Here is a 19,209-nt window from a genome sequence, read left to right on the forward strand (position 1 = left end):
CTCTGGCTATTTTGAAAGTGTGTTTGGTTTCCAGAGCTAACGGTGACATTGTTTGCTTGTCAGTCAGCTGATTGGCCATTGTACCTTTAAATCAGAGGGATTAAAAGTAATGCTCTCTAACTGTTCTGGAAAAAATGTACCTTTAGAACTGGACTCAGTGGCAGAGAGCAATGCCACTCACTATTGCAGGAGGGCTGCTTGCACAATGGTCTGTGGCTGCAGTGGGGGGAAAGTGTTGACTGGCAGCTGATAATGTAATGATCCAGCTGATATTTGGATGATGCTGTTATAGCTGGTTTGTCAAGGGCACCTGAAGAGTCAGCTATTGCACTGGGAAAGCAATGGAAAAGTTATCCTGTGAGCACTCAGAAATGAATATATCACCATTTCAGGGTCATCTCTGCAGTGTTGCTTTGCATTTCCAAGACTCATTTCTGAAGGGAAAAGCACTTGGATGATATTACTTGACTTTGGACTTCCCAACGGCATCTCAGTGGGTTGGGTGCCAGGTCAAAATTGAGGCTGGCTGTATGATTTAAGTCTCTGTAAGTCCTGTCTGAAAGTTGGGGAGACAAGCACATTTAGGGCTGAAATCAGAAATAGTCGGAGATGTGCTCAAAGGGAGGTAAGAAGTCTGTCACATACCCAGAACACATCCTCCCCGCGGAGCACAGGAGCTGTCAGACACACATCTCCAATCTGACTATTTACAGCATTCTCACACTCCAGGCTTTTTTATTTGTATTCACAGAGAGAAGGGTGCTTCTGCTTCCAAATGAGGCTAGAGCAGGAGAGCAGAAGAGTGTGTACCTAGTGCTCCTTTTTATCTGCCATCTTTCCACCTGCCTGCCTGCAGTAATGATAATGCCCATGGGGATTTGCACCTCTCAGCTGGAGCAGGAGAAGTTCTCAGAGCCCAGGGAGGAGGGGGAGGCTCACCGTTTCAGAAAACACCAGAAATAAAACTGCCCGGCTCAGGGCAGCCCAGATCAGAGACACAGATCTGAAGAGTTAGAAGGAGGGGAGCAATTTACCTGTGAGGATTAAGGTTCCAGCTGCAGGGCAACAGCAGTGCTAAGGATGCATGTGCAAGTCAGAGAGAGTAGCCAAAGCCACAGAGCAGGTTCTTGGGCGCCAGGCTGTGTTTCTTCAAAGGCTGCCATCTCCTCCGGAGGGGAGCACTTCATCTCGCCGTCCGTGAGTTCGTTTGTCAGCTGCCTTCACACCCAGCCCGCCCACGCTCTGCAGTGACTTTCTGAACCCTCTGATGCTCCTGTGCTCAAATGTATTTCCTTATTATTTTCCCCTGAGATAAATCTCTCATGTCACTGCACTTCAGGCTATGCTCTAAGTTGTTTTTTTATTCTGTTACTCTCTGTAAGTGCTGGTGTATAACTGAGCTGTCACAAGAACAAATCAGCAAAATAATTGCCTCTGACGGGGTGTTCACATCATGTAACTGCCAGTGTCTGGCACAGATATTCAAACTAGCCAGAGAAACTTCTCTGAATCACAGAAAGGCTTTGATTTTTGAATGTGTTGTAGGTCTGAGTGTTAACTGCCCACCTTGCCTCACCCTGACGGTCCCACTCCTAGCCCACCCCACCCCCCAGTTTAGAGGCAGCCTTTACATTGCCATCATGTCCAACTTGGAATATTAATTGATCTGTGAAAGATTGAGAAAAAGCCACAGCTGCCTCAAAACAGGTCTCCCCATATTCACAACCCATAGTTCTTCTTAGTGGCTCCAATTCACACTCAGGGATGGAGTTAAGGATCTGATTTAGGGGTGGGGCTGGTTGAGCCCAGGATGGTTGGTGGGGTTACTGCAGGGGCTTGTCTATTCCCTCATGCTCTCTGGAAGCTGGCTTGGTTGTGGCTGAGCTCCAGCTCACCTTCAGTCTCAGCACTGCAAAGCCAGGCAGAACTGATAATACCAAGGAAGAGATGAGAAACTGCACTTCTCACATGGGCATCTTACTTAGGTGTACAAAAACAGGCTGCTTACATGCTGGATTGTAATTTATCCTGTTCTCCCTTAATTTTGATCTTAGAAGGAACAAATACTAAATTTTATTTTGAAGTGTGTTCAAGTATTTAATGATGCAATTAGGAAATGCAATTTGAAAGTCAGACTAATCGCCTGTCTACACCATTAGCCATTTAAATAGTTTTAAAAAATCTATCCCTTTAGTACTTGACCCTGTTTCATAGAGCAACTTCTCCTACTTGTTCACCCAGCCAGTTGCAAAAACAAGTGAGTGGCACGGTGGAGGGGAATCTGCCTTTAAGAAAAGCAGTCTTGGGGTTTCTTCCTCCTCCCATTTTATCTGCATTCTCACTCCTCCCCTTGCAGACAGATTGACACCAGCCATGAGCACGGGAATTACCTGGCAGTGGAATAGGGAGGCTGGCTGTCCTGGAAGTGGTGGTGCAGAAATTCAGGAAATTGAAAGCCCTGAAGTTGCTTTGACTCCCACATAGCCAAGATCATTTTCAAAATCACAGACCCACAGAATACTGACAACCACAATGTCCAAATATACTGAAACCAACACCAGAGTACAAGGAGGGCTCCCTGAATGTGTCCCTCATTCTTAGTCTCTTTCCCTAATCTGCTACTGACTATTTTGGAAGACTGATTCAGGCCAGCTGTTTATATGTATGTATTTATACACAGAAAAATTTTCATCTGTGATTGTTTTATGGCTATGCCTGTTAGAGTCAAGAAAGCTATCAACTTCAGAAAATATTTATTAAAGATTTTAAATTAGCAATTTGGTTTAGATTGCATAAACTTTATTAATAGCATATATTGATGAAGAGAGAATTGCACCCAAGAGTCATGTATGAAGACATGTAATTTCAGAGTAGCTCAATATTTGTTCTTAATACCATATATAGAGATATGTCAGGATTTTTTATGTTCATAGGTAGACTAGTACTAGAAAACTGCAAGCTACTAGCTAATTATCACTGTTATTAAATGTCTATCTTAGTGCAGAATACAGCTTATGAGCTTTAAAGCTTACACTAATCAAGAAGCATGATCAACTGGTGATGTAGGTCACTTACAGCTCAGCTGATACGTAGCTGCTCCTCACTGATGTTACTGCTTAAACATATTGATGAAATAAAATGTTACAGTTCCATGATATGAAGTAAGGGAATAATTACATTTTGATTATTAGGGAGTCAGTCGCCAGTCCCATTTGCACAAACACTCAAGCTGATAAAAGAACAGAAAACTAAATGGATTCAGTAATACAACATCTGAATTGCATCAGTTGTAAAAAGCATTGGAGCTTCCATGTAAGTCTTCATTGCTGTAATATTGTTATTTTAACCACAATTATGGTTAAACATTGCAGAGGTACTTAGAGGCATGTGGTCATTGGGCTGTGGGCTATTGAGAGGGAATTTGTCTAAATCTCTCCTTTGTTTATGTAATGCAGAGATGGTCCAACAGGTTTTTTGAAAACAGACCTGAACGCACATCTCAAGTGCATGTCCTGACCACAATGTGATGTAAACCAGTAATTACTTTCTTCATTCCCTGCAAAACTGTTTCAGTTGGCAGGCTGCATCCCACAGGACACTGTTGATAGTCAGAGCTTTCTCCTAGAAGAGAAGTGATGCAGATTAGCATCTGCATTTCACTCCTGGCTTGGGTTGCTCTCTTCACTTGGTTTCTAAGGATATTTCCTGCAAAGTGCCTTAACATGCTTAGAAGAAACACCTTGTATTGATGTTTGGAAATGACTAAGAAAGAAATCAGAGTATGTCAGCAATTCTAGAATAACTCTGCATCCTGTCAGCTACTGAGCTACTAATTCCTTCTTGCACTGATGTTTGGGGAACGCAACTTCAGTATTTTTACGTATTCATCATATTTTAAGAACTTTTGCCTTAGAAGTTTAGAAACCTTTGTGCATGTTAAACTGTCTTGCTGGTACTTATGGCTTGGTTCTCCTTTCATTCATGCTGGTGTAACTGAGGAGTGGTTTGGTGAGAGGGGATGGAGATCAGCACAGCACTGCTGATTCATAGCCATGGTTCATAGTTCATAGTGACTGCAGCTCTTGGCCAGTAGAGTTACACCAAGGTAAGGCACTACAACTCAGTCCTTGAATTCAATGCCATAACTGACATCAAAATGCTTACAGCTGGAGGCAAGTTGCCCGTGGCTGTGACGTCTAGGGCTGATTAGCAGAAGTATTGAAGGAGAATATTCAGGAAGAATTAAAAAGATTGAGCGTTTATTAAAGCTTAGGAAGTCATTCACACTCTTTCCTTAGCTTACTTGGATATGTATTTTAATATTGTCTCCTTTCAAGTTTAAGTAACATTGAGGTCAAAAACCAAAGCAGTAAAACCAAGATAGTTCACAGTTCATGGTGACAATTGTCCTTAACTCAGTCAGAACAGGAAAGGAGCCTTCGTGATACAGCAGAGGACTCTAAGGGCACAGCAGCAAACTGAACTCATGTTTCGCCTCTGGCAGCATACAGTACAAGTGTAAAACAACTTAACTAACTTGGTTTCAGTTGACAAACAGTATGGGTGAACAAATGCCTGAAATGGCTGCTAGGCATACAGCCAGCTTTTATTCTTTGCTTATTCTGGACTTGCATTTATGAAATAACTTGCCCAGGGATAAAGAAACTTGTGAAGGCTTGGTTTGCCATTCCTTGTGCTTACTAGTAGATGATTTTCGATGGAGTGCAGTGAATACTGGGTTAGACCCAAAACTAATTAATTTTCCAATAGCTTTTTCTAGAAGTTATTTTTAGTTTATCCTGACCTAGCTGCATTGTCATTTTGTTAAGAGCACATTGGTAATGTAATTCAATCGGATGTACTACTACACACAAGAATCCATAAAGCAACATCTTGTGTAACAAGACAGATGTAACAGGAGTTATCAGGTAGGAGTTAACATTTCCATCAGCTCATGGTGGAGATTCTGTGCAACATTAAACAATCATGGTTTACAAGTTGAAACAATCCATCAATGTGAAACTAAATAGTCACCAATGATGGTAAACCTTAACTCTTGCTTTTAGCTGTCTCTGGTGTAAGAGTACATCTCTGTGTAGGTGAACACTGTTCCATTTTCCAAGCCTCTGCACCAGGAGATTTGCAAAGCAGTGGCTGCCCAAACTTCTTACTATGAGGCAAAGCCTTCTCTTTTTCCCAGCTCCATTCTTGTAATTGGCTGCAGTTGTTTACAGATAGCTCTTTTTTCCCCCCACAGAACTTGGCCTGTTGCTGATCCCAGTCCATAAAAGTCACAGCAAAAAGTTCAGAGGGGAAAATTTGGCCTCACTTCTTCAGACAATTTGTTAAGCCACAATTTTCCAATCCAACTGCCTAGACACAGCTCTCTAACATGTGTCCTTTGAAGCCACCTGCAAGGATTTAAGAAGCAATTGCCTACGTGTTGACATGGCCTTTCTGACAGCATTCACCACACGTCAAGGAGGGTGTGAGCCCCTAATTCAGAGGCTCCAGTTCCTGCTGTCATACCTACATATGTAATCTAAATTGATGATTTCTTTAGGATCAGCAGTGGGAACAACAGAGCTTGAAGTTAAGCATCTACTTGAAGTCGTGTGTAATGCCAAACTGGCACCTTAAATCTGCACTCAGGCCTCTTAACATAAAGCTGAGTGTCTTGGCAAGCTTAAGTCCACATTAATTATAAATCCTGGTGACACAACCCATTTAAGAAGAACAGTAAGAGCTGAAGCTTCCTTAAGTGGAAGCAATCTGCTTTGCTGTGTTTCAGTGTAGCCAGAATACTTGGAAGATCTTTTTATTTTATTCTGTGCTCTCTCTCATTATCAGAGTTTTCAAAAGCAGTATGGTTCAGTCAATACTGTTTTAACTAGCTTTTTCCTTTATCTGGTTAGTCATTTCAAGAGCTATCTACTTGCTTAGGGAAGTCTGTATGTTTTGATTTTATTTTTATTCTGAATGACTGCAGTCATCTGGCTGTTTATGTGAATGATTAAAGTCTTTAAAAGCTCTGATTGATTTTTTTACTCTCTTGGTCGTGTTACATTCCAGATTTCTGCAAATGCAGAAATACTTATGTCATTCTGTAAAAGCAAAGCCTGTTAACAAACAGCAAATAAACAAAACTGGACTTCTATTATAATGGCAGTCTAATGAGCCGAGTAATTTGAGTGGTATAAATAAGGAATGGCCAGAAGCAAGGGAGGCTGTAAGAGAGTCCATTGTAAGAGGAGACTGGGTTTACTAAAGCCTTTCAGTAGAGTGATTATTTCATAAAGAGCCTTATAAGCAAGGGTCTGGGGCTGGAGCCTGCTCGTAGCTCTGTATTGCTGATGACAGGGTAACAGTGTTAGCAGGATCTGGTTCTCTTGAGTTCCAGTGGAGTTGGAGGGGAATCTGAATTGATGATCCAATATGATGCATTTGATATATGTACATACAACAGATTTTGAAGCATCACAGTATAGGAAATATCCAGGCATAGGCCCTGGAAATAACACTAAGGTGCAATAACAGATGAGCAGGACACTTTAGTGATTATCATCAATTGTTTCAAGAAAATGAGTGTATCTCTCTCCACAGTGCCAAGTCCTTTACAGACATATTGCTGGACAGAGAAGTGTTTCTATTACCTCAGCTTTCAGACCTGGTTTATGGATATCTTTAAGAGAGCTTCTTTCTTGCACAAATCCTGCCAAGGTTTGGTTATATCCAGGTCTTCTATTTGTATAAGGTGAGCTGAAGATGTATTGGTAAAGAGAAATCCTTGCTATCCCCACGTGAGCTCTTCCTTAGCCAATATTAAACATTTTCCCAGTGTACTGGCTGCCAACAAGTGGCATAGGATACTGTAACTACTTTTCATTCCTGTCTCAGTTGCCTATAATTTTTGACTCTGCTTACTTACGGCTGTGTCGAAAGAAGATGGTGTAAATCTGAGAGTTTTAGCTCTTCCATCCTTCTGTTCAGTATTCAGGTTTTAAAATTACTATAAGCTCATGCCTATAAAAATGTCCTTGTTTCCATCACCTGTGTTTGGCTACCAGGCTACATACTGGAATTTATAGATATTGTGCAGCTTACAGATGCTCTGTGGAGATTTTTGAGGAACTGTGTTCTCCTTAGGCTTTGAAACTGAGACCATATTTGAGAGAAAATGGTGTTCAGGGAACAGAGAAAAAGAACAGGATGAGCAAATGTAATTTCTTATGAGTATAATGGGTGGAATTTTAAAGCCATTCAAAAATGGCTGGAAGAGACTCCTGAGTTATTTCAGGCACTGCAGAGTAAATGTTCAGCCCCATTTGTACAATCTATGGTGATAAGAACAGAGATTCATCACCTCAGTTCCAAGGTATTGGTTGATGCCAGTAAGATTAAATTAGTTTTTCAGGCTGCCAGGAATCATTGAGTGCTAGTGAGAATGGTCCTCAGAGAAGGACTACTGAATGGCAAACTTACAGCCAGTGTCTCTGGGTTTTGCATTCCCCCAAACCTGAATGTTGTGTCATCCTCTTCTATTTAGATGCCGAATGGCACTAAGCAATGGTCTCTGCAGTGTGCAGGGAGTGGTTTGTCCTTGCACAGCATTTCTGAGTTCTCAGAAATTTCCAGAGATCTCTGGGGACCTTGTTGGGCCAAGCAGACACTCATCAGTGCTTTTACAAAAATACAAATGACAGGCACTGTGCTTTAAACTGAAGAAAAGGTCTTGTAATATCCTTCAGATATTTGTAGTAAGGATCTGAAACTGTAGCTTGAGAAATGCTGATAAAGCTTATTAGTCCAGTTTATAATACAGAAATATTTGTGCTTTACAAATACTGACCACTCTTCTCTGGACTGGTTCAGCTTGCTTTTTATTATATTTTGAATTTGTGTCATGTCGAGATTTTCCCTATAGCAGGTGCAGATGAGCATGAAAACTGAAGCAGAAAGTAGCAGTGTGCTGCTTGGGGAAATGGCAAGTGACTCTATAATTTACTCAGTGGTGTGTTTCTCCTTATAATTATTGCTAATTCAAAAAAAATCACTGTGAATTGCATGGCAGCATTGTGTAAAATGTGTGTAGAGATAAAACATGAATACAACCTGTGCCTTGTAGGCTGACAAATGAAGTATAAGGTGCTATTGTTTGTTTACTGACTGCCTAAGCATGAGATGAACGATTATCTCTGCCTCGAGAGGCAGCCCAAGGTTTCCAGTGGCATCAATCTTCCTGTTTGTGATTCATTTGTGCAAACACTAGAAAGCTGAGCATGTAACTCAAGCGATTACCCAATTACTTCTCTTCCCCTTGAAAATAACATTGTTTCTCTACTCCCTTTTGAAACTCAGGATTGCACTGGAGCAAGACTGGGATGGTGAGCCTGCTCCTGGACATGACAAGGCAGGTCCAGACTCACAGTCCTGCCTGCAAATCTCCTCACTGGGAAGTGCTCCTGCCCAGCAGCAAGATGTTTCTAATGAACTCACAGGGAGTGGGAGGAGGAGCTGGATTCACCCAGGTGCATCCAGGACTGCTGAGATATGGGAGCAATCTCTTGCCCCTCCCTGGAGCAGGCTGCACCTCTGTCAGTGTCAGGAGGCTGCAGGCCAGGGCTGGTTTTAGGGTGTGGCATCCTTTTTGTGGTTCCTGTGCAGAGGTGTGAGGAAGCTGCAGGGGGAGGGTTCCCCAGCTGGCTGACAGCAGGATGTGAAATAGGTGGAGTCCTGGGCCTGCTCTGTGCTCTCCATGGCCCAGCTAACAGCAAACTCAAATGGGCAAGCTGGCCTGGGCAGTAAAAACCAGGTTAATTAGTTAGGTGTGAGCCTGATGACTGAGTCCTTTTCCAACCCCAGTCTAGCCAGGACACGTAACACTGTTTTCCCACACCAAGCATTTGAGGGTTTGGCCTTCACTGGTGCTTCTTTCTTTCTGGTTTTGATCTGTAATACTTCATTCATTCCACTTTTGGCCATCTGATTCCCCACAAAGCACTGCTTGTCTGCAAACCAGCTGGAGGAGCAAACTTGAAAACAAACAAGATCCCAGTGAAAATTGTACAAAGCTTAATCCATTTAGTGGATTAACACAGAAGTCAAGTGGTGACTAGACAGTGGTTTTTAAATATTTACATAACTAAGATATCTGATGGTATTGGACTCTGAAATTCAGTGGATGCCTTAGATTAGGGATCAAGGCTTGCCTCCATTTGGGATTGAACACTGTAGCAGCTTCATAAGGGAGGGCTAGGCTGCTTCTCATTTGAAATCATTATGTAAATAATCGTTAGTTTGGGTTTTCTAAATTAAGTACTAAAAATACCTAGTTTCACTAAAAAGTAAAGTCTGCATATGGGACATACCTCCCTGGCCTGCAGGAGGAGAAAGTTTAGACTAATAGCCTGTGAAACTACACTACCATTAACCACTAGAATAAATGTTTTAAAATTAACTTGGCAGTTCACCAGCAGCTTTTGAAGAGAGCACTAAAATGTGAATTGTGGAAATGTAATGAAAGCAACCCCATGACAGGACTCAGAGTCTTAATCTCCCAACTCACCAGGCCATTGCAGACCCTGGAGAAAAACCAGAATCACCTCTTGGTGTGTGAGAAGTACCTCAGAAGGGCACTTCTGTGTAGCAGATGTGCTTGCTTGGAGCAAATAAAACACCAGTGACTTAAAAATGCACTCTGCATTGTCTACATCAAGTGTTGTTAACATTTTTCAGACCCACCTTTCCCATAAGGCATGGGGATTAATTGTCCCTCAGGAAATGCACTGTTGGCACAGCCAGCACACAGCCCTATGGACTAATTAGGAACAGAAACTGCAAACAAACACAAATCATTATTTGACCATACTAGCTTTCTTCTGGAACTCAGTTTGGGTGCTAAAATAATGTGCACCCCATTAACTTCAGTCGTGAATGCTCCTGGTTTGCCCAGACCTTATTTGTGTAGCTGAGTGCCTGCAGAAGCATTACTGGAACCTGATGATGATGAAAGAGGTTCATTCCCATGGATTTGTTGGAACTGATCTCCCAGATGGTTGACTCTGTCTATCTACACACCATTTCCTTTCTTTCTTTGCTCCAATTCACCGTTGTTCAGCTTTTGCCAAAACTGGAAAAGAAAAAAAAGAGAAAAAAAAGACAAAAAGACAAAATTTTCTGCAGGAAATAGGGATCTCCTGAGGGAGTTTTTTTCTTTTTCATATAACTCCTAACCTAGCAGCATCACTGCATTGCTATCAGAGTGGAAATGTATACAGCACAGGCTGCAGCCTCAGCTATCTGATCTTATATAGCACAGTCTACCCGTGTACCAATTTGTAACACGTCCAAAGCCTTGTGAAAGCATCCCCATGTGTAGAATTACATGTGTCATATTTATTTAATGATAGATTTGCTAATACAGCACCTGCTCAACAGAATTGCAGACTACATTGAAATCAATTACCATATGCAAACTGCTTCTAGCAAATGGGGCTAGAACTGAACTGTGCAGATCTCTGTGTGTTTGGTCATCTTTTTAAACACAGCTATTAATCTGGACTGTCACATTTTTCAGATACATATTAGATGGTTTTCTGTTTCTATTGTGTTTAACTAAATGAAAATTGGTGCCCTCTTTAGACTTGGAACCAAACTCCTGGAAGTCAGGGGGTGTCAGGAATCAGGGCCTCTGCGTAATTACAGAGAAAATTCAGTTTCCAGCCCAGGACCCTCTCTAAAGCTTGAGTTTGTTGTTTTTGGTTTTTGTTTTTCGGGGTTTTTTTTGTTTGGTTTTTGGTTTTTTGTTTGTTTTTTTTTGGTGTGCATATCCTGGGAGATGCAGTTAGCGAGATGTTTGAGCCTGAAATGCCATATCTGGGTTACCACTTTTTGGAGATGCTTTTCTGGGATGCTTGTGGCTGCGGTGAAGTCCTCTTGGGCTCTGACCTGCTGTCACACTAGGTCATATTCTGCTCACCCTCCACATCAGATATGCCTGAGAGAGGGAAAATCCCTTTCTACTCTGGTATGTTCACCTAAAACAGCCCCTGGGGAGGGAAGAATGTCTGGGAGCCCAAGGGTCTCATTCCCATGCCATTTACATCCCCATTGTAATTCCACTGACTTACCTAGACTCCTTCCTGGAGGACTAGCACTCCTAAATGCCCCCAAAATACAAAAAAAAAATTGTCTCTTTACATTTCAACAGAGTTTCATTGCTTTGGAAAATGGTTTTATTTAATTTGTGTTTTTCATACTCACTTGGAAGCTGGAAGTACTTGAGCTATAAAAGGAGCTTTGTGCACTGGATGTAGCTGACTTGATTTCCATCATGAAAAATACATGAATCATCAGCTGCAGGAGTATGTCTTGAATGTTTCTGAAAGTGTGCCCCAGAAAGATGGTCTAAAAGTTGAGGCAAACAAAAGAAATCCAGTTAGTTTGTATGTGGGTTTTTAAAGACATTTGTATTAATTGTAATGTGAATATTAAATATTACATTAATGATAATTAGTTAATGTTTAATTATTAGTTCAGTAAATAAGTTAATTATTCCATATTCTATTAAAGTTATGGGGTTAATTCTGGTCATCACTGGAGAGGAGAGCCAGAATCCTTCCATGATTAATATTAATGTATTTTATTCATGGTTCTGGATAAAAAATTAAGTGGGTATAAAAACCGACAGTGTTTCTTTAGCTTCAGAGTTAACTTTCTTATTGGTGTTACAGGCCCTCACTGTCATAAATCAAACAAGACAGTTCATCAGCTCCTTTCCTTATACAATTCTCTTTTTGGTTAAATGACTATTTTTCAGACATGCCACAAAAGAAAGCTTTACCCACTCAAGTATTGGAGAGCTTTTCTATAGGAGATACCAACAATAAAATTGTTGCTCAGCTGTAAGTGTGCCATCATTGTCACTCTAAAGGGCACTGGCAAATGAAAAATATCTGACAAATTGACAACTTGACAGCGACCCGAGATGGTGAATTAATCCACCTTGGCAGAAGGCTGTTGATGAATATTTAAATAGGTTAATAGTCAACATCAGAACCCGGAAACCAAATACAGGCTGGCAGCAGTAAGGAACAGGTAAATCTGATATCTAAATTATACTGTTACTAGTGTGCTTCAATCTCAGAATGGAAATCAGATCCCTCAAATCTGAAATAAAAAAGTTAATAATCTTCCCTTACAGATAGTTCTTTGAGCCTTTTCTATCAAAAGAAGTTGCTTGTTTCTTGAATTTATGTGTGCCCTTACACAGGCAAATCCCCAGTTCCTTATTCAGCTCAAAGTCACACACATTCAAATAAGAAGATGGGTATGTTCACAAAAGAGAAATATATTAAAAATAAGCAAACCCCATCTGAATTGGCATTGCTAAATTTTGAATATATCCATGAGTCTCTCAATTTCTCTGTTCTTTCTCCTAAAACACAATGAGAAATACTCTCTGTTCTGGCCATGCATGACAGATAGACAGGAACTCATCTCCTTGGGGTGGCTTTCATGGTGTTCTCACAGCCAAGATCTGCACTCCTGAGGGTGCCATCAGCCCAGCACCAGAGCTGGAGTTGCAGAAAATGAGAAGTGAGAAAGGAGCATAAGGATGTGTAGCAGTGGTGTAGATGATCCAACCTCAGCTCTTCGCTGCGGTACTTTCTGGGTCACCTGCAGTATCTTTTTGGCAAAATGCAGAAGGGCAAGCTCAGTTGGCACCACACACATTTACCTTGCAGAGTATCATTAAAAATGTACAAGTTGGACAATGCACTTTGTCCATATCACTTTCAGGTACTTTAGGGTGGCATTCCTCCAAAGGGCTGATGCCGTTCAATAACAGTGGTTTTAGCCATCTGTGGGCTCTGTAATGAATTCTTTGACTAACCCAGAATCCTGTTTGGCTCAAGAAAGTCTCCATAGCAGCCAGGCAAGTCGGGTGCACTGGAGTCTATCTGTTGTCTAAGGATAACTCAATTCCATGTTAATAATAAGAGCTAGTGCTGGCCAAATCCATTCTCATTGTGTAAATCAAAGAGTGGTCCTTATAAGAGTCTGTTCTTGGTCCAATACTAATCAGTATTTTCATTAAGCACTGGGATTAGGACATACTGTGTTATTATATTTGCAGATGATACCAAGATGGGAGGCACTTTGCAGAAGAAAAGGTAAATTCAAAAAAATCTTGGTGAAGTAGATAAATAGTCTGTGTGGTGCTAAAATAAAAATGGTCATTAAAAAAAATAGGAATTATTTAAGAATAATGAATTGCATCAACATTAGATATAAACTGACCAATTTGGCATGCCAGGAAAAAAGTTTCAAATATTACAGAGCACACATTTGCCAGTAGTCAACGCATAATAGCTATAAAGGAAAAAACAAGCATATCTTGTTATGGGTTATACAAATACATGTGAGATAAGTGAAATTATTTTTCCATTGCGTGCAGCACAGATAAGCCCTCAGTTAAAGTACTAGCTCCATTTGGTACTTGTAGATTTGGAAAAGAAGTGTCCAGGATAATGTCCAGATGACAGCAACAAAAACAACAACAGATTTTACCAGAAAACTTAAGGAAACTGGGTGATCTTCAGGTTAAAGAAGTAGGATTATTTTCATATAGTATACAGGTATTTCTCAATACTAGACTTCATATTTGGGCCAGGATAAGAAGCAAAAAATTTTACCTATTGGTGAAGAAGATCTAGGTTAGAGGTTCAGAAAAATTTAATGTTTTGGGGGAATATTGAGCTTTTATGATTGAGTTTTAGAAGGAGCTGGGTGACCAGAATTGGCTGGTGCAGCAGGCCTTGGGCAGGAGTGTGGGACTGGAAAACTGCTGCCCATTTTATTTTCTAGAAGACAATTGCTTAAGTCCCAAATGATGTCAGTGATACTGAAATTTTTGAATATATTTTTGTGGAACAAGCAAAACTGAGGATAAGCAGAAGAGAAGAAAATACAGTAACTTAAAAAAAATGGACGACTATTTTGCTTGCTATGGCTCATCATCTAATGTTTCTTACAGATATATTTTAACAAATAGATTCATGGGCAGTATGATATTAAAAAACATAAAATCCAAGAATATTTGGGTCTCGTTCGCCAATTTATAAATGTGAATTTTCTCTGCTTAAGAATAATTTTTGTTTTAGAAAGCAAGAAAGAGAAGGAATAGTATGTCAGATGTGTACTTCCAAAGAAAAATGTCAGTAAGGTCTACAGGGTAGGAATAAACCTCCTGGGCCCAGCATTGTTCCCACTCAAGGCAATGAAAAGCCTGCTATTTTTTTCAGCTGGACGATCCTCAGAGTTATTTTAGCAATTAGGTTCACATAATTGCTTATAATTAATTACATAAAATTATAAGCATTTTGTAGACAAATACAAAGAAATTAAATTAACTGGATAAATTATATGCTGTAAACCATTCATCTGTAATACTTATCTTTTGCTATTGTGTGCCCTTAGAAATATTCCAAATAAGAAATACAGTGTCATAAAAGTGATTTAAAGAATATAATTGTTACAAAATTGTTTAATTGATATCTGGATTATTTAATAATTTTTTGTTAAATTATTAAATAAATTCCAAAACATCATGTGGAAATAGATCACAAAACACAATCACTAGCCCAGTCTCTCTTGTTTTTCTCAGTCCAGCATTTAAATCTGCACTGGATCCTGTCCCTCCTGGCTGTTTTTCATTGAGCCAGTAAAATAATTTCAGATTACAGCAGTGGCACAAATAGTAGGGTAAAATCAGAAACAGGGTCAGGTTGCTCACAGGGAATTCAATGTTCCAGTGCTGGAACTGATTTATTACCAACTAGTTTGTTTATAGATATCTTTGATATCTTCTAGCTACTTTGAATTATGCATTGTTGACATACCCTCAGCCAACCTCTACTAATATTAATAAAACATTGAAAACAACAGATATTCAACTAAGGACAGAGTAAAAAATGTTTGAAGACCTCTAGATTTGTTTCAACAGGGTGAGGCTTAACATCTTATAGCAACAGCATTGGTACTGTACATTTGCTGTGATCAAACATACAGTACTGTAAGAAAACTGGCAGAAGGCTAAAAACCAAACTTTTCATTCCATCAGAACCATTCACAACTAAAAATGTCTCCTTTCAGAAAGGCAGGAGATTGGGAAACAAAAATAAAAATATGTGAGGAAATGACAAAATATGGGAGATTTATAGATTTACAGCTGCAGCAGACCTAGATGGAGAAAGTGAGACAGCAGAAAAGGGATTAGGATTAGGATTACTTATGCACTTATATAACATTTGTTCTAAATTTGATTACAGTACTCAGTAAAATGAGAACCCAGTATTCATCATGCACAGCAAAAAAATTTCATGTCAGCATCTTCATTTACATTTGCAAAAATAATTAGGAATCATTTGTAAAATGCTTTAATTATGTTAATCAGCCAATGTTTTCCTACACTTTGAAGACATAAAGGATTGTAGGAACTTCAGACAGAGCAACCATATGTTTGTTTGCCTCATATGGCTGTAGGAACATCATCTGTCATGTTCATAGCTTTTTTTTTTTTTTTTTCAGAGTCCCCAGTTATCCCTGCGTGGTAGATTATTGCACCCTACTTCTAGAATAATAGGCCATGAGGGGATTTTAAACAAATAATAAATATATCCACACAACCTCTCCAATTTTGAGTATCCAGCTTCAGATTTATAAAGCTTAAGTGCTAAACACTTCCTATATGTTTATTTATTCTGCAGCTACTTCAGAAACTTGATTGAAATGGTAGACAAATTTTTGAAACTCTGAGCCTGTGTGATTTTTCTTAAAGCTCAGCTGGAAATGAGATGAGAAGGTGTTGTGGAATCAGTGGTACTATGACCTCTCCTCAGTCTTTACCTACACTTTTCCTATATGATACATAACTTGTCTTGAAAGTGATCTCCAACCTAAAGGCCAGGAAAGTCTAATTCCCCAAGAGCAGTGTCAATCAACCCATTTTACTATATTTATACCAAAATAAAGAGGGGAGGGACAAAACCCAACCAAAAGCCTTTTTTGTGATTGTTGTGAACCAAACAACAATGTGCTGGGTCTGTGCGAGGGAAGCCTGGCCCGGGACAGGGCTCTGGTGGGAAGGGAGGTCAGCAACAGCTGGGAGCCAGCCTGGCATTCCTGGTGGACACACCTACAGGGCAGATCTGCCCAGAGGCATGCAGGGTGTTATTAGCACAATGTGAACACTCTTGGTTTGGGTGGGAAGGATGGTGGTGAAAAGGAAATCTGGTGGAAAGCAGGTCCTGTCATAAATACCAGCTGGAGATGTGATTAAAGAGCCAAAAACTTTATTGTAAACACTGTGTTGGAACGATGAAGTGTTTTTGCCAGCTTATTCTGTTTGGTAGATGCATTTGTAAAACTCTTTTGCTGTATAAAATGCATCTCTGTTAGCAAAAATTGCTTTTACAGTTGCACTAATGAACAGCCTCTCCAGTGCTGAGCAAGTGCAAGATTTTGTCTCCATCTGTGAGACCCTCTCCTACTCACTGACATATCTGAAAACTGTGTTCATGGCCAACTCTTCTATTTTGTCCTTTGTCACCCAAGGTGGCTGTATCAGTTTTAGATGAGGCACTGAAATTTTCGTCACCTCCCCAAGGTGTCTGTCTTGCCTCTCCAAGCCTCCTTGCCTTGTTCCCCGAGGCATTGGTGTAACCCAGCCAGGCTGGAGCCCTGGCCTTTGTCATGGACACGCCTGTGCAAGGGAGTGACCACTGCTCCCTAAGACACCTGGACAATGCAGGGATGGGGTAAAGTCAATGGGCAGGAATTTAATCTCTCACCCTTGAGAAAGGGAGGAACTGGCTAACATCCTGCCACTTACCATCGAGACACAGGCTTAAATAATGGGGAATTGATGGAAAGTACTGAATTACAAGGCTCTGTTAAATTGTTTTCCCTTTTCCCTTAGAGGAGTTGAGAGAAAGGAAGACCCTTGAAAAGGAATCTGTATAATCACAGCTTCTTGCTGCTGGAACAGGTAAGATCCACAGGTATCCAAGCTGGGTTTTCAGCATTCAAGCTGGCTACAATCCAGCCAACAGCACAGCAAGGAACACCTTCAGAAATATCTACTTCATAATTTCAGTGCAGTATAGGAACATGTTAGCTGGCATTATATGAACTAACTCAAATACTAAAAAACTGATTTTTTTTTTTGTGTCCAAGGCATGGGAAACTGAAGTTCTGCATGAGGGTGCTTGAAATTCTACTTCCCACTACCTGGAGAACATTCCATATATTAGATGTTACACTATTTTGAAGCAAGCTATTAAACCAAGAGAGAGTGTACAACCATGACCAGAATCCCCACGTTCCTTTCCCACAAAGATCTCAAACTCCTTTCCAAGGTAACATCCCTAGGTGTGTAACTGTTTGTATTACAGTTGTCAGGGCAATGTCCCAGGTGACCGGTGTCAAGAGACCTGCATACCAGGCCCTGTGTTTATTCATCAGAGTTCAATCTTTCTTTATCCACTCAGTGGTCTTAACTGAAGTGCTACAAAGTAGAAGACAAAAAAAAAAAATCCCCGTAGAATATATGAGTTTTTTATTGAGATGCATTGTTTTCTGCCTGGCAATTTTTTACAAAGGTTAACCATGAGGTGACATATGAATGCAAATAATCACTAGGGCTTATAAATTAGAAAAGGAAATTGTTATAAAAATACAAGGACAAGAATGAATTACTTTGAAAAGTGTATTTTTATAAACCATTAAATAAAGAGTCTGGAGAAAAATTCACATTTTGTAAGGTTATCCTTATTTATAACACAGGATAGCAAAATTATGTCACCGTCAAGGATATACTAGAAATTAACTGACTTACCTGAACAAATTTTCTAACAAAACCATTGTTTTGCAAGATTATGAGTCCTGCACTTTTATCAAGACAGGGCCATTGGAGATGTTCCAAACTTAAAAAAAAAAAAATACCATGAACAATTAGCATTTTATACTTCATCCTGGTCATACTCAGCTTCATGAAGATAAGGGATGGCTTTTCAGGATTTCCTCTTTCTTCTCATCTTGGACTGCTTCCCTGAGGAAAAAGAAAATAAAACAGCTTTAGAGAAAGCCACAAGCTGAACATTGGGGCCTACAGGCAACACGCAATTAAAAAGTTAACAGTGAAGCTGAAAGGGAAGATGAATTTTAATGCTTTCCACAGCTTCCTGTTATCCTGAGGCCTTGCAAACTGAGCAGCACTGATTGTAAACTCTTGACGTGCATTTAGCAGGCCAGGCCATTCCACACAGCCAGGGATGAGGTAAGTGCAGAGCATTTTTTGGTGAAGTGTGATGCAGTGCAAAGTTCTCTGTGCCTGCAGGGCACTGACAGGTTTGACCTTCTGCCTGTCACATGGAGCCCCTCACCTGGCATTTGGGATCCAGCTCTCTTGAGCATCATGTGTTGGGTAGAAGTTGAAGTTCCACACTTTCAACAAAGCTCTCAAGTGAAAAGGAAAAAAAAATAAAAAGCAATGGAAAGGTGAGGTGTGATGTCAAGATCCAGGTTTTAACAACTGAAAGGGTAAGAAGAAATAATAAAATACTGCATTATTGTGGAGATCCAGTAAGTGTCTTGGAAATGTCACCTTGTGCATCCTGTCATTTAATCTGATCTTATTTATTTCAGGGCACAAAAACGGAGTGACAAACTGCACGCAGGATTTCCCTTTAAAAAGTTCAGTTCATTTTTTAACTCTTTTACTTTTTCCCTGAAGACTGGTTGCTCTAGGTAAGAATACACGTCTTTAGATGAAAAGCCTTGTGACTGAAAATCAGCCACTGATTATCTCTATATAATTGATGCTTCAGCCAGTAAGTGAATGCCTGAAGAAACCCTGTGTCTCTCAGGCAGTCCTTAACCTCGATGGATTAGAAACAAAACAGGTATTTTTATAGTGTGCATTTTTAATTAGTACCATAATTAGCAAATAAATAATGCATAGATTAAAATACTCATTTAGAGAAACTACGAAATATTTCATTAAAACCAAAGCAATGGCTGAGAGGAATTTTCTACCAGGAAAATGCTACTGTAAGGGTATTACTGGTTTTTGCTACAGAAACCTACACTCCCTACTCTGAACCTCCATCTCTACTCTGCACCTCTTTGGCTTTTCTGTTTTTCTGT

At 40.1% G+C, this 19,209-nt stretch overlaps 1 long non-coding RNA gene across 1 annotated transcript in view; it reads left to right on the forward strand.

Moving 5' to 3' along the window:
• LOC120504319 overlaps nt 1-5,355 on the forward strand; it is a 31,325-nt gene extending 25,970 nt beyond the window's left edge. Inside the window, exon 3 of the long non-coding RNA XR_005627993.1 lies at nt 5,258-5,355. This is a non-coding gene — a long non-coding RNA (uncharacterized LOC120504319). The remainder of the gene's footprint in view (nt 1-5,257) is intronic.
• The last annotated feature ends 13,854 nt before the right edge of the window (nt 5,356-19,209 follow it).

Source organism: Passer montanus, unplaced genomic scaffold (genome assembly GCF_014805655.1).
Source record: "Passer montanus isolate IOZ18808 unplaced genomic scaffold, ASM1480565v1 scaffold29, whole genome shotgun sequence".
Taxonomy (NCBI): Eukaryota; Metazoa; Chordata; class Aves; order Passeriformes; family Passeridae; genus Passer; species Passer montanus.